At 47.5% G+C, this 14,275-nt stretch overlaps 1 pseudogene; it reads left to right on the top strand.

Annotated features, from left to right (window-relative positions):
- Positions 1-11,067: 11,067 nt before the first annotated feature.
- On the top strand, positions 11,068-13,409 carry LOC123141246 (receptor-like protein 2; annotated as a pseudogene).
- Positions 13,410-14,275: the final 866 nt, after the last annotated feature.

Below are 14,275 nucleotides of genomic sequence, written 5' to 3'. Positions count from 1 at the left end.
ACAGCTGTGCTGGCCGCCAGTACAGTGTAGAGTAACTGCAACACGAAATCTTGCAGGCTGCACGAATCACGAACAGAACCTCTACGCCAGCTGTCCCTCAAAACCCCCGAAAAGCTCGCGCATTTCCGCCTCTTGCTGCGGTGGCGTGCCCACTCCGGTCCAGTCCAGTGTGATGATGGTGGCGACGGCGGAGAGCGTCCATGAACAAGGCCTGCCGGGCGGCGTGGATGTGGTGGCGGTGGAGCGCGACGGGGCCGCGGAAGCTGCGGGTGGGAGGAGGAAGGGGAGCACCTCCGAGGGGGCCGCCAGAGCGTACGGCGCGGGGTGGGCGGCGAAGAAGAAGGCGCCGCCGCGGCCGGAGGCTCGGACCGAGTTCCGCGGCGTGTCCCGGACACCTGCCGGCAACTACGGGGCGCGGATCGAGCACTCCAAGGGGCAAAAGCGGTGGCTCGGCACCTTCGACACCGCCGAGGAGGCCGCCAGGGGTACGACGAGGCGGCCGTCAGGCTGCACGGCGCGCGGGCCGTGACGAACTACGAGCAGGACGGCGTCTACGGGTCGGCCGGCCGGGCGGCGGCAAAGAAGAAGAAGAAGCCGGCGGCGCCCAGGCCTGACGCCCGGACCGAGTTCGTCGGCGTGTCCCGGCAGCCGAACGGAAAGTACTTTGCGGGCCTATGGGACTCGGGGAGGCGAAAGGTGGTGACCGTCGGAAGGTTCGACACCGCCGAGGAGGCCGCCGGAGCGTACGATGCGGCGGCCGTCGGGATGTACGGCGCCGCGGCCAGGACCAACTTCGATCAAAAACCCACGGCGGCCGCGGCCAAGACCAACTTCGAGCAACAACCCACGGCGGCCGCTGCTGATGGCTGGGATGGGTCGTCCGTGGACCTCCTCAGTGACTTCTCGGAGCTGCCGGCCTGCAACGTCCGCTCGGACAGCATCATCCCAGGCCCGGCGCTCGACGATCTCAGGACTGACGCTGACCTGACGCCGGCTGAGCGGCAGCAGGTGGACGAGTTCCTCATCGACATGGACTTCGCAGACGTGGTGGATTAGCAGCTGGTGGACGAGTTCCTCAAATGCTCTGTTTTTTTGTGTTCATCGGGCGTAAAAAAGGGAAACACGCGACGAATTAGGGACAATTTTGCTGGGGCGGACTATTTGCACAGGTGATCAGTATCCTCCAATGTTTTTGTTTGCTAGGGAACATGGACATATATTCAGCTTTAATGTTAGTTCTAGCGTTAGCACATCCATAATGTGCAAGAAAAGGGTTCAGCAAGAACTATGCTTTCTATCTCTCTAAAACTGAACTATGATTGCTACTAGCTTGATGTGGATATATGAATCTAGAGGAGAATTAGCCATGTCTTTTTTCTTCTTATAAGTGAGAAGAACAGTTTTATGGGAAGATACTAATGAATTGGGGCCCATTTTAATGCAATTTGAAAGCCAACCCTCCAACCTAGTACGTAGATTTTTCCTTATTAGAATTGTATTGCGATTTTACTTGTTGAATTGAGCAGCTGAACTATACAAGGTGCGTATCTGACATATGGGATTGAGATTGACAGGGACAGAATCATTGGTATGTATAGGTTGCATAAATAGGCTCAATATCTGTGCAGTATAAATAATCTGATGGCTGTAATGGATCACCTTGGCAGGGATATATATACACACCAATGATTTTCTCTTCCCCTAGACCATCTCAATTGGCAGGGACAGAATCATTGGTTCATATATGTTCCGGGCAAGACTAAAATCAGAATGTTTGTTTCGACTGTAGTTTCTTTATAATAGAAGAATATATTAATCTGATGATGGCTGTTGGTATCTATGTACATGCTTGTAACAGCCTTCAACTGTTAGAGAAATGTATATGAACTAGCCATTTCAGAGTTCAGATAGGGACTACCTTTTGGGGTGCCCTCTATTGAGTCATAACCTTTACATCTGGTATAGTTATCTCAATACTTGATGCATAGCTAGGTTACCCTTTTGTCGCTGATCTGGCTTTATTATGGACCTGATGTGTGCACCTTTTTTGTGCTGTGGTCTTCATGTAATGTGCACATGGTTTTGTGAAGAACAGGAAGTTAGCTAGGCAAACATTCCAATGGATGGGGTGATCTGCAGCTGTGTGCTCTTTTCCTGAATTATAGATATGCATTCAGGTACGATTGTGCCTGATCTTCATTATTGAGACCTGGGAGTCCTGGACTAGGTCTCAGTGAAGATCATGTTGTTGCATGGTCCAGGACTAACATTTCATTTCAAAGTTGACCACATGAAACATTGTTTATTCTGATTTCAGCATTGGCATCTTCAACATTTCTGCTGCGATTCCTCCCTGTAAGCTAGTTTGTCGTTGTTTGAGTCAACATAGGATACGAAGTTCAACATGCTGATCCAAACTGCAAATTGAACATCTGAGCTCATTGTTTCGCAAGAATAACATCTCCTGATTCGAAAGCTTTAATAGGGAAACAGTGGTCAATATATCTTAGGCTGCAGGAATCTTGATGTTTTCAAAACCATCAATTCTTTCAGACACTCCTATTTATTTGTTTAATTTCATGATCATTTTGTGTATCATGTGATGACATAGCTGAGTAAACAATGTTTAGCAAAAATGTCCGCGCGTGATATTATCTACTGAATAGTCCACACTTGAGCAACCTATTTTAGTCAAGTTTGCTTCTTTTAATTTAGTGTATATTCAGTATAATGTACTAAACACCATCTGGTGATCCATATCATTTTGGTGGAAGTGGTGATGTTGAAGTCATAGAAGACGAAATGCAAGACGATGAAGTATTAATGATTTCCGTACATTATGAAATTCTTTTTTCTAAGACCGTTGCAAAGTTGATATGACCATGTATATCTTTATGTTCTCTTATAGTTCATTTTGGAAATGCCATTTCTGAAGCTGGAATGTATCCGGAAAGGGTTTTTGTTGAATTTAGTTGCAACTGTCCTATGACGAACATTGTTTAAAAAAATTGTGCTTAATTTATATTGATAGAGAAGTGGTTGGAACGTGCATGGTTACTGAAGAAAAAACCCAGAGAAACCAACAAATACTAGGCCAGAATGACGCCCGGAAATTACGGAGCCTCCGAGAGGGCGATTGGGAGGCGACTCTCGAGTGAAGACGAGAAGATCTTGCCGGAGGCAGGATCCCAGGACCAAGGATGGAAGATAGCGGAGAAAGAAAGCAGATCGGAATTAGGCAAAGTGAGTGACCCGCTAGGGATGCGAGAGGCATGGCTCAAAACCAGGAAAGCGATCAAGGAGTTGGCGGTGAGAAGGAAAAGCCATGATGGGGATCGTAAGTTTTCCAGGAAACAGATCCCGGATGCGGAAGAACCTACAATGGTCAGGATCAGGGAAAAGATGCGCACAATGAGAGAGGATATGAAGAGCGGATTGGGAGGGCTCGATCGCCAAAAAGAAGTGCCTCAGGCAAGGGCCTCGCCGACGAAAGATCCACCAGATAAGGGCGGCGGGATTGCAAGATCTGATGTAGAGGAAAGGGATCACCTGGTAAGGAATACATCAACAAAATCACTGGTTACCATGTTACACCACGGATCTGATCGCGAAGGAACGGGTACAAAAGACCGGGGAGGGAAGGAGACGGAAACAAAATCCACTTTGCCTTCGCTTGCCAGTGCTCATCCAAAGCCAATGGCGGGCCGTGAGTCCAAGGACAAGTCCATCGTGGAGGTTGAGAGCGAGGCGCCGCGCCCCGGCGATGGGAGCAACACTGCTCGTGTGCTCCTCCGTGGCGACTCCTCCCGTGGCCAGGAAGGAAGGGCAACCCTGAGAAGGTTGGGAGCCGGCGCTAGCACCGTCATCCCTAGGTTCCCAGTTAACCTGGGGACGAGGAGAGACGGTGTGGTCGAGCTGGACCTCACCAAAGAGAGAGCCGCCATGAAAAACCGGTGGATTGCTGTTGGGCTCTACTTCTCGCCCTTGCCCTACAGCAATGAAGGCCTCATCGGCAACCTGAAGAACAAGTGGGGTCTCCGCGGCCACCTCGACTACAAGCCACTCAAGAATAACCGCTTCCTCCTGGAGTTTGAACGGGAGGGAGACCGGCACTTCATCCTCGACAACGGCCCTTGGACGTACAATGGTGACGCCTTCCTGATGGTGGCAAACGACGGCGGCAAGCCGCCGAACGAGGTGGAGGTCGCCCACATGCCAATTTGGGTGCGCATCCACGATGTCCCCCCGATCATGCTGGATGAAGGGGTGGCCTGGAAGCTTGGCAGCATGCTTGGAGAGGTGCTCGAGGTGGACACCAACAGGAGTGGTAAGGTCTGGGGTGACTTCATAAGAGTCAGAGTAAACCATGATGTAGATGAACCCCTCAGCAACAAAATCACAACCCGAGATAGGCCTAGTAATGAGTTGTTTTTCCTTGAGCTTAAGTATGAGAGAGTGCCTAGATTTTGTGGGTATTGTGGATTTCTCGGGCATGGCCAACGCGATTGTAAGTTGCCGGTGGACCTCCAAGAGATGAGGTACACGGCAACAATGCGTGCCTCCCCATACAAGAACAACAACAGCAAGGGAGGATATGTAGCTCCAGTTGCGGGTAGTGCTAGGCGTTTCCTCGGTTTCGGGAAGGAGTTGTATGGAGGGGACAGGGCTCATCAGCATGGGCTGTCACAGGAGAAGATCTCAGAGGAAGTTCTTGCCAATCCTCTGGTGCAGGCAGCCATAGCCGTTGTCAACGCGATCAAGGTCTCCGACAGTGGCTCCCAGCTCGCAGCGCAGATGACGCCCCCTGCCTTGGATCAGTTTGGGAACGAGGTGGAAACAGGACAACAGGAAAAGAAACAGTCGGGTGATGCAACTCCTCTGAAGGACAGGGTAAATATGGCGCCTTTGGTTCAGGATAACACAGTGAGACAGGATGCAGTGCACACAGAAGAAGGGGACCCTCCGTTCCCACCTGGTTTTGGTCCAGTGGCCCGGTTTGGAAGTGGCGAGACTAACACAAACCAGTCTGCCTCGCTGACTGGCAAGGCCGAAGCGGCGGTGGAGAAATCAGCTGTGAAAGGTACCAGGAAGGCGAACACAAGTGCAGACCAGGTGAACTCTGTTCTTGGCAAGAGGAGTGACAGAGAGAAGGAAGAAGCGGACCAAGTAGAGACAGAAAATGGGAGAGAGGTCGAAGAACAGAAGAAGAAGATCAGAGGGACTGCAGAAGTTGAGGATGGGCAGGTTCAGGTGGAGGGGGATGGAATGGAAGCAACCGGCAATGGGGCTACCGGTAACCTGGTGGGCGCTGAGATTGGCGCCCGCCAGGAGCCATGACGATCCTCGGTTGGAACTGTCGAGGCCTTGGGCAGCCTCGTACAGTTCAAGAACTTGTGTGCCTCGTGCATACATACAAGCCCAAGCTCGTCTTCCTCACTGAGACACGGCAAAATAATAAGTACGTAAGCAACCTCAAGTGGAGGCTGGGCCTCCGACATTGCATCACGCAACCCGGTATCGGAAAAGGTGCCGGCATTGCTCTCTTTTATGATGAAAATGTGGAAATAAAGAAGATTGATGTAGGGGCGAGATACATCGATGTGTTGATCCGGTTAAATCCTCATGGCCTACAGTGGCGAGGTACTTTTGTTTATGGTGAACCGAAAGCACACGAACGCCACCTAATGTGGACTCTACTAAGAAGAATCAAAGATACCAATAATCTTCCGTGGATGATGATGGGTGATTTCAACGAAACCATGTGGCAGTCTGAACATTTTTCAGAGGCAAAGAGGTCCGAACGTTACATGGAAAATTTCCGCACTGTACTCTCTGACTGTAACCTTTTCGACCTGGGCTTCAAGGGACCAGGATGGACATACAATAACAAACAGCAGGGTCACGCTAATGTTCGTGCACGGTTGGACAGATGCGTGGCCTCACCGGAGTGGTCTAATTACTTCAAGAATGCTACAGTTGAGCATATCTGCTCGTCAAGATCAGACCACCTACCAATCCTCCTAAGAGTTGGAAGCAAAACTGAATGGAGACCGGTGAATGAGAGGAAGAACAGCCTGTTTAGATATGAGCAAATGTGGGAGAGAGTAGACTCACTACAACCCACTATTGCGGCGAGCTGGAAAAAGGACGGACCAGCGAACAATTTACAGAAGGTGTATACAAAGCTACAGCAGATGCAGACTGATCTTAGGAACTGGGCGGACAGGGATTTTGGGTCAGTCATTAAGAACAGTGGAGATTAGGAAAAAACTCAGCAAAATTTGGAATTCCCCTCGAACGGTGGAGCGACAGTCAGAAGAAATCAAATTAACGAGGGAACTCGATGAGATGCTGCTGAGAGAGGAAATTATGTGGAGACAACGGTCACGGGCTATGTATTTAAGAGAAGGAGATAAAAACACCAAATGGTTCCAGCGTAAGGCAACTTGGAGGAAAAAGAAAAATTCCATAGTGAAGCTGAAGGACGAAAATGGCAACTGGGCGGAGAATGCAAAAAGTATCCATGAGATGATGAACAAGTTCTTTAAAAAACTTAATGAGAAGGAGGAAGGCGTGGATCCTACAGAAGTGCTTGAACTAGTGTCCGAACGGGTGGATGGTGGGATGAATAAGGCTCTAACAAAACCCTTCTCGGCCACAGAAGTTAGTGATGCCTTGTTCCAAATTGGCCCCTTAAAAGCTCCCGGACCGGACGGTTTCCCGGTGCGGTTTTTTCAGCGAAATTGGGGAGAGCTAAAAGAAGAGGTGGTGAATGGTGTGCTCAACTTCTTCTTCGAGATGACATCATCTCCAAGACCCAAAGCGCCTTTATACCAGGCAGAATGATAACGGATAATGCCATAATTGCATTCGAGTGCTTTCATAAGATCCAACACTGCCGGAATGAGAGAGACAATTACTGCGCATATAAACTAGATCTTGCAAAGGCGTATGACAGAGTGGACTGGAGCTTCTTGGAAGGCGTCCTACAAAAAACGGGTTTCTGCAAAAAATGGACTGACTGGGTGATGCAATGTGTTCGGTCGGTGAGATACTCGGTAAGATGTAATGGGGAGCTATTGGAACCTTTTTGCCCATCCAGGGGTTTGCGGCAAGGAGACCCGCTCAGCCCATACCTCTTTCTTTTTGTGGCGAATGGGTTGGTGCACTTGTTGAAAAAGGAAATGGAAGAAAACAAGCTCACTCCCATTAAGATTGCAAGGAATAGTCCGGGCATCTCTAATCTTCTGTTCGCGGATGACAACTTACTCTTCTTCAAAGCCAGACCAGAACAAGCCGAAGTGATTAAGAAGGTTCTCACTTCCTTCCAAAGGTGTACTGGACAGCTCCTAAGTAATAACAAATGCTCACTACTGTTTAGTGAAGTCTGTCCAGCCCAAACAAGGGAGGAAATAAAAAAAATCCTTGGAGTACAAACGGAAACTTTTGAGAGCAAATATTTGGGTCTACCTACTCCAGAAGGAAGAATGAAGGACGATCAATTCCAACCAATCATGGATAGGTTTGGTAAAAGATGCAGCGATTGGTCTGAGAAATTTATGTCCTATGCTGCGAAGGAGGTCCACGTCAAGTCGGTGGTCCAAGCTCTCCCCACCTTCACCATGAGTGTTTTCATGCTATCCAAAGGCTTCTGTGAGAAATATGAGAGAATGATCAGGAAGTTTTGGTGGGGAGAGGAAGAGGGACACAGAAAGGCACATTGGATATCTTGGGATAGGTTGATAAAACCGAAAAGAGCAGGAGGTATCGGCTTCAGAGATATGCACTTGTTCAACCAAGCACTTTTAGCAAAACAAGGCTGGCGGCTGATTGAAAACCCAGAAAGTTTGTGTGCGAGAGTCCTTAAATCCAAATACTATCCTCATGGTGATCTCTTGGACACAGTGTTCGCAACTGATGCTTCCCCTGTTTGGAGAGCGATAGAGTTTGGGCTAGAGCTCTTGAAAAAGGGTCTAATATGGAGGGTGGGAGATGGAAAGAACATCCAAATCCAACGTGACCACTGGATTCCAAGACGGGAGGGCCTCAAGACGGCCGCCTTCATGAGGAGGTCTCGGATTCGTTGGGTCAACCAGCTAATGCATCCCGACAAGAAGGAGTGGAACGAGGAACTAATACGACAAGTTTTCTACCCCTTTGATGCAGATGAGATTTGCAAGATCCGCATCCCAGCGTCGGCCGTGGGGGACCGGGTTGCGTGGCACCATGAGAAGAATGGAGAATTCTCGGTGAGAAGTGCTTACAAGTTGGCAGCATCGAGTCTTCCCCAATTAGCCCACAACCCTTCGAGTTCATCTAGTGATCCGAATGACCGAAGCATATGGGATCTCATCTGGAAGTCAAAAGTGCCAGGGAAAGTGCGAATTTTTGGCTGGAGGGTGGCTACCAATACACTAGCTACAAAAGAGAATAAGTGGAAACGGACACTGGAGCTGGATAATACTTGCAGCATTTGTGGAAATTGTACGGAGAATGAGCATCATGATGTGATTATCTGTACAAAAAGCAGGGCCTTAAGGGATGCCATGACGGAGATATGGAATCTACCTGATGAAAGCAAATTTTGGTACACAGACGAGAACTGGTTACAAGTGCTGCTTGATACTGAATGCGAGGAGATGCGCACCAAAATTCTATTGCTTATCTGGCGATGCTGGCACCTGAGAGAAGACTGCATCCGCAATAACGGAAGAGAATCAATTGGTGGCTCAATGCAGTTCTTGAAGCAGTACGAGGAGGACCTGAGAAAGGCAGCAGACTCAGCTGAATGGACGGATGGAAAAGTTACAGAAACTTTCCGTGGCTCCTACGCCCGGGGCGATGTACCCCCTGACCGTGCTGCTGAAGACACAGACGGACGGTGGATTCTGCCGGAACGCGGGGTAGCCAAAGTGAATACTGACGCATCATTCTCAGCCGATACAGGGGAAAGCAGTGCAGGAGCAGTAGCACGGGACTTCCGAAGGTTTGTGTTTGTGTCTGTCTGTAAGAGACTGCCCCGGTGCCTTAGTGTAGAAGAGGCTGAAGGCCGTGCCATTCTAATCGGGTTGCAGACCTTGGCTAGCTTATTCAATGGCAAAGTGGCCCTAGAGACAGACAACCAAGGAATCACGAAAGAACTGTTGGCTGAGAACCCTACACGTTCACCCAATTATGGCCTAATCATGGACATAAAGAAAGCTATGGCCTCGTTCTCAGCTTGCAGTGTCAAATGGGTGAGGAGGAACAGAAACTCACTGGCCCATGGACTGGCCGCGGAGACAAAAAACACAGGAGAGCAGACACTGATTTCTAACGTTCCGAATAGCCTCCGCTCCCTTATGATCTCTGAATGTACGGCCCCGTTCTGAGTAGGCGTCCTACTCTGTTCTCAAAAAAAAAAAACCCAGAGAAAATACGGGAATTACTGTTGCCAGGATATGTTCCTCCTTCCATGTAAAAATCATTTACTGCTCTTAGTTCGTGCAACTTATCTACAATGTTGCATTTATGACATACCCCCTCCATTCCAAAAGAGCAGTACGAAGCCGACGATATTTAGACCGATGCATGCATGACACTAGCTAGCTAGTCACCGATAGACTAAATTCCTCCATAACTAAGGAATGTGGGATCTGCCATCGTCCACATGCCGTCCAGAGAACGTCGTGTGTGAAGCTATTCCGGTTCCAAAATACTTATCGTGATTTTAGTTTAATTAAACTAAAATGAAGACGAAGGGAGTAATAAATACAGTATTTGCAGACAAGATAAGCACGACCATCCTACATAAATTCCTAGTGAGCGTACGCCAACATCTGATCATCAGATCATGTTCAGGAGCCATTAGCCGGGCGATCACTAGCCACAATATTTCTAACGAGACCATGATGATTTATGAGGACCTGCTGCATGTTCTTCTCCAAACAAATTCTTTTCCATGTAGGAGTAATTGTTCTTGTACCTCCTCCATATGATAAAATCGTGGTAAACTTAATCACGTAGCAGGTGTATGGTGATCTTCTGATTGATTTTCTCTTCGTTATTACTCCCTCCGTCCGAAAATACTTGTCATCAAAATGGATAAAAAGAGATGTATCTAGAACTAAAATACATCTAGATGGATCCCCTTTTATCCATTTTGATGACAAGTATTTTCGGACGGAGGGAGTATTTGCTCCAGGATTGACCCACAAGCATGGGCATGAAGGTGGCGGCGGAGGACTGCGAGGATCTCCAATACAAAGGAGGATGTAACCTCGAAGCGTGCATATGGCGTTGCAACAAACTATGGGGACTTTATACTAAATCAGCGACAATTTACATGGATTAGTTGCGTGGACAATGCCACGTGTAAATGCACGGTCTATCCTTCCCACCGAAAGAACTGAATCAACCACATGCTGGGAATGGTTTCCAAGTAAAAGTACAGGAATGATGTCATTGATGTGCTACTGGTCGTGAGACGGCAAACCAAAGTACAACATCTCTAGACCATGTACAATCAATTTCAAAACTGGCAACCACTGAAAACCATTAACCTTCACGAGATGAACCTTGCAGGGTAGCAGAATGTTAGATGTGTTTGTTTGAAGAAAAAAATGTAGATCTAAGCCAATCTTTTTTATAAACTGTAAGTTCAATTTACAAGTTTCTCCAAGATCTTGCAAGTTCAATGTAGATAAACATCTCCATGATCATGTAAGTTCAATGTAGATAAACATCTCGAAGATCATGTAAGTTCAGTTTACAAACTGTGGCAAGCACTGGAAACCATGAACCTTCAAGGGAAAAATGTTAGATACATTTGTTTCAAGATTTGTTTTTTGTAGATAACTAAGTCAATCTTTTTTGTAACTGAGTGAAGCTAGAAGAGAAGACGCAGTCAGCTATTTGCTTACTACATGTAGCATCATCTTCCTTTAATGGATAAAGACTATTCTTATGAAAGATTTGACCAAATCTACTAGGTCGATAACAAAACCAATCTTTTTTGTAACTCCTTTTTACTAGTTCAATGAAGCTAAAAGAGAAGATCACGAGTCAGCTTAATTACATACTATATGCAGTGTAATCTTTCATTAATGAATAAAGACTATTCTCATGAAAGATATGACAAAATCAACTGGGCCGTGGCTTGATTTCCATGCTAATGTCGCTGTCTTTTGTGCATCCGGCTTGATTTCCATGCTAGTGGCTATTGACATGAAGAAATCCCCCCCTCCCCGCGCTGTATGATATAACTAGTACCAGCACTGCATGCATTCTTCAAGCAGCAGCAAAACAATAAGTGCAGAAAATGCGTGCCTTCACCGTTCTTCTGGCCATGGCGCAGCTGCTCCCTTTGGTCTCGCTCGCCACCTCATGCGCCGAGCAGGAGAGGCATGCACTTCTCCAGTTCCTCGCTGGGATGTCGGGACATGGCGCCCTCGCCGCGTCGTGGCGCCATGAGACAGACTGCTGCGAGTGGGAAGGCATCACTTGCAATGGAGACGGGGCCGTCACTGATGTCTCCCTGGCATCTAGAGAACTTGAAGGGCGCATCTCGTCGTCCCTTGCCGACATCACCAGTCTGTTGCGTGTCAACCTCTCGCACAACTCCTTCTCTGGTGGCCTGCCGCCAGAGCTCTTCACTCCTCTGGGAGCATCATTGTCCTCGATGTCAGCTTCAACCGTCTCAACGGACTGCTGCGGTGCTGCCCGAGCTGCCATATTTGTTTGCCACCGAGCGGCCTCTGCAGGTACTCAACATCTCAAGTAACCAGTTCAGCTTAGAATTTCCATCAGCCACATGGAAGGTGATGAAAAATCTGATCGCCCTCAACGCCACAGGTTCACTGGGCACATACTATCTTCTCTTTGCATTGGCTCACCATCTTTGGCTTTGCTTGACCTCTGTCACAACCAATTGAATGGCGACATTCCGAACACACTGGGTAATTGCTCCAAGCTCAAAGTGCTCAAGGCTGGAAACAACCACCTAAGCGGGATTCTCCCTGTTGAAATCTTCCATGCAACCCCGCAAAAAAAAAACCTCGGTGGAGTACCTCTCCTTTCCCAACAATGGTTTGCAAGGAGAACTTGACGGAGCACACATGGTCAAACTCAGTAATCTAGCAATTCTTGACCTAGGAGGGAACCAGATCAGTGGCAACATCCCACAGTCAATAGGTCACCTCAAGAGGCTGGAGGAGCTACATTTGGGTAGCAATAACATGTCTGGGGAGCTGCCATCATCTCTCGGCAACTGTACAAATCTCAAAACCATCGATCTGAAGATCAATAACTTCAGTGGAGATCTAGGGAAGATAAACTTCTCCGCACTACAGAATCTAAGAAGTTTAGATCTCATGAGGAATAATCTCAGTGGCATAATTCCAGAAAGCATTTACTCATGCAGCAATTTGACTGCACTGCGGTTGTTGGCCAACCGTTTCCATGGTGAGATCTCACCGAGAATAGGCAATCTGAAGCGCCTGTTCTTCCTATCACTTGTTAGAAACTCCTTCACAAACATCACAAAAGCTTTGCATGTTCTTAAGAGTTGTAGGAACATCAGCACCCTGCTTATTGGCAAAAACTTCATGAATGAGGCCATGCCACAAGATGAAGCCATTCTCGGCTTCCAGAACCTTCAATATCTCTCCATGCACCACGGCTCGTTGACTGGAAGGATACCTATTTGGTTATCAAAGCTCACAAATCTGAAGATGCTAGACTTATACAGCAATCAACTCACAGGACCAATGCCAAGCTGGATCAACTCCCTAAACCACCTCTTTCGGCTGGATGTATCTAACAACAGTCTTACTGGGGAAATCCCAATCACCTTGATGGAGATGCCATTGTTAAAATCAGATAAGAATGGCATGTATTCGGAATTAGAACCAAACCTCCTGATCTAGGTCTACTTATTTATGGTGCAAATCCATCACGACGTCAATACCACATAGGCAGTGCTTGGCCCAAAGTGCTGAATCTCGGTAAAAATAAATTCACAGGTGTAATCCCACAAGAGATTGGTCATCTGAAAGCACTCATTTACCTGAACTTGGGTTTCAACAACTTCCATAGAGAGATCCCACAATCGGTCTGCAACCTCACAAACCTGCAGGGGCCCGACTTGTCTAAAAATCATCTCACGGGTGCAATCCCCGTGGCATTGGAGAATCTTCACTTCCTTTCACGATTCAACATTTCTAACAACGACCTAGAAGGACCTATTCCAGCAACAGGCCAGCTGAGCACGTTTCAGGCTTCTAGTTTTAACGGGAACCCAAAGCTGTGCGGCTCTGTGCTTACTAATCATTGCAGTTCAGTTAAAGCCGCTACTGTCTCCATCATCTCTGCAAAAGAATACAACGTGAAGGTCATCTTTTTGGTTTCCTTTGGTCTTTTCTTTGGGATAGGGGTGCTATATGACGAGTTAGTATTATTTCAGATACTTTGGCTAAACACACTTCAACTGTAATATGGTCTAGTATGATGTATGTAATGGATAAGGTAAACATGCCTTAGTTATTCACATCTTTGTATCCACCTGCAAGTGGGTCGCTTACTTATATGTTCGTCGAGTCTCTTCTAAATTTGCATATCGTTGCTTGTTGAGTAAAACAGGTACATGATGTTTTTTCTCTAGCTAGCAGACTTGTTAAGCGCTGTACAAACTCAGTTATGTGCTCAAAATGCAGGATTTTTTTAGAACCAAGGAAACAAATGCAGGACTCTATCAGAGTACAAAGAGGGGGGCCTAGGTACCACCTAGATGGCTGCTGATATAAGAAATGGCCCTCTTGAAAATAACCACTGACAAAGTATGCAAGATTAATAAACTTTTGCCTTAACAAAAAAGTACGGAAGAAGTGTATATACCCAAAATTCTCATGATTCTACATCACCGACCCCCCCCCCCCCCCCCAAACCAAAAAAACTCAAAAAACAGTTAATTAATCCCCAACTTGTTGCAATACCGGCCAAAATACCCGGTAAGGGACTTCAAAGCTGGTTTGATGATGGTTTCACCCGCGTGGGACGCTGACCAGGTTTTGTTGTTTGACTTATACTGCCACCTCATCTCGGTTTAATCAATTTATTTCTTCTTTTCTTGGGTAAGTAATCAATTTATTTCTTCCCATGCCATCTCTCCTTCATCACGGATGCGTACACAGACTGCCGTGCCACACGGGGAGCTGAACATCATATACAACGGAACATCTCGCGCAGACGTGCTCCACAGCAACTGCAGTAGAGGCTGACGGTGCCGAGACGCGGCGAC

This window comes from Triticum aestivum, chromosome 6D, assembly GCF_018294505.1.
Source record: "Triticum aestivum cultivar Chinese Spring chromosome 6D, IWGSC CS RefSeq v2.1, whole genome shotgun sequence".
NCBI lineage: Eukaryota > Viridiplantae > Streptophyta > Magnoliopsida > Poales > Poaceae > Triticum > Triticum aestivum.
This window is presented reverse-complemented; position numbering and strand designations above follow the sequence as displayed.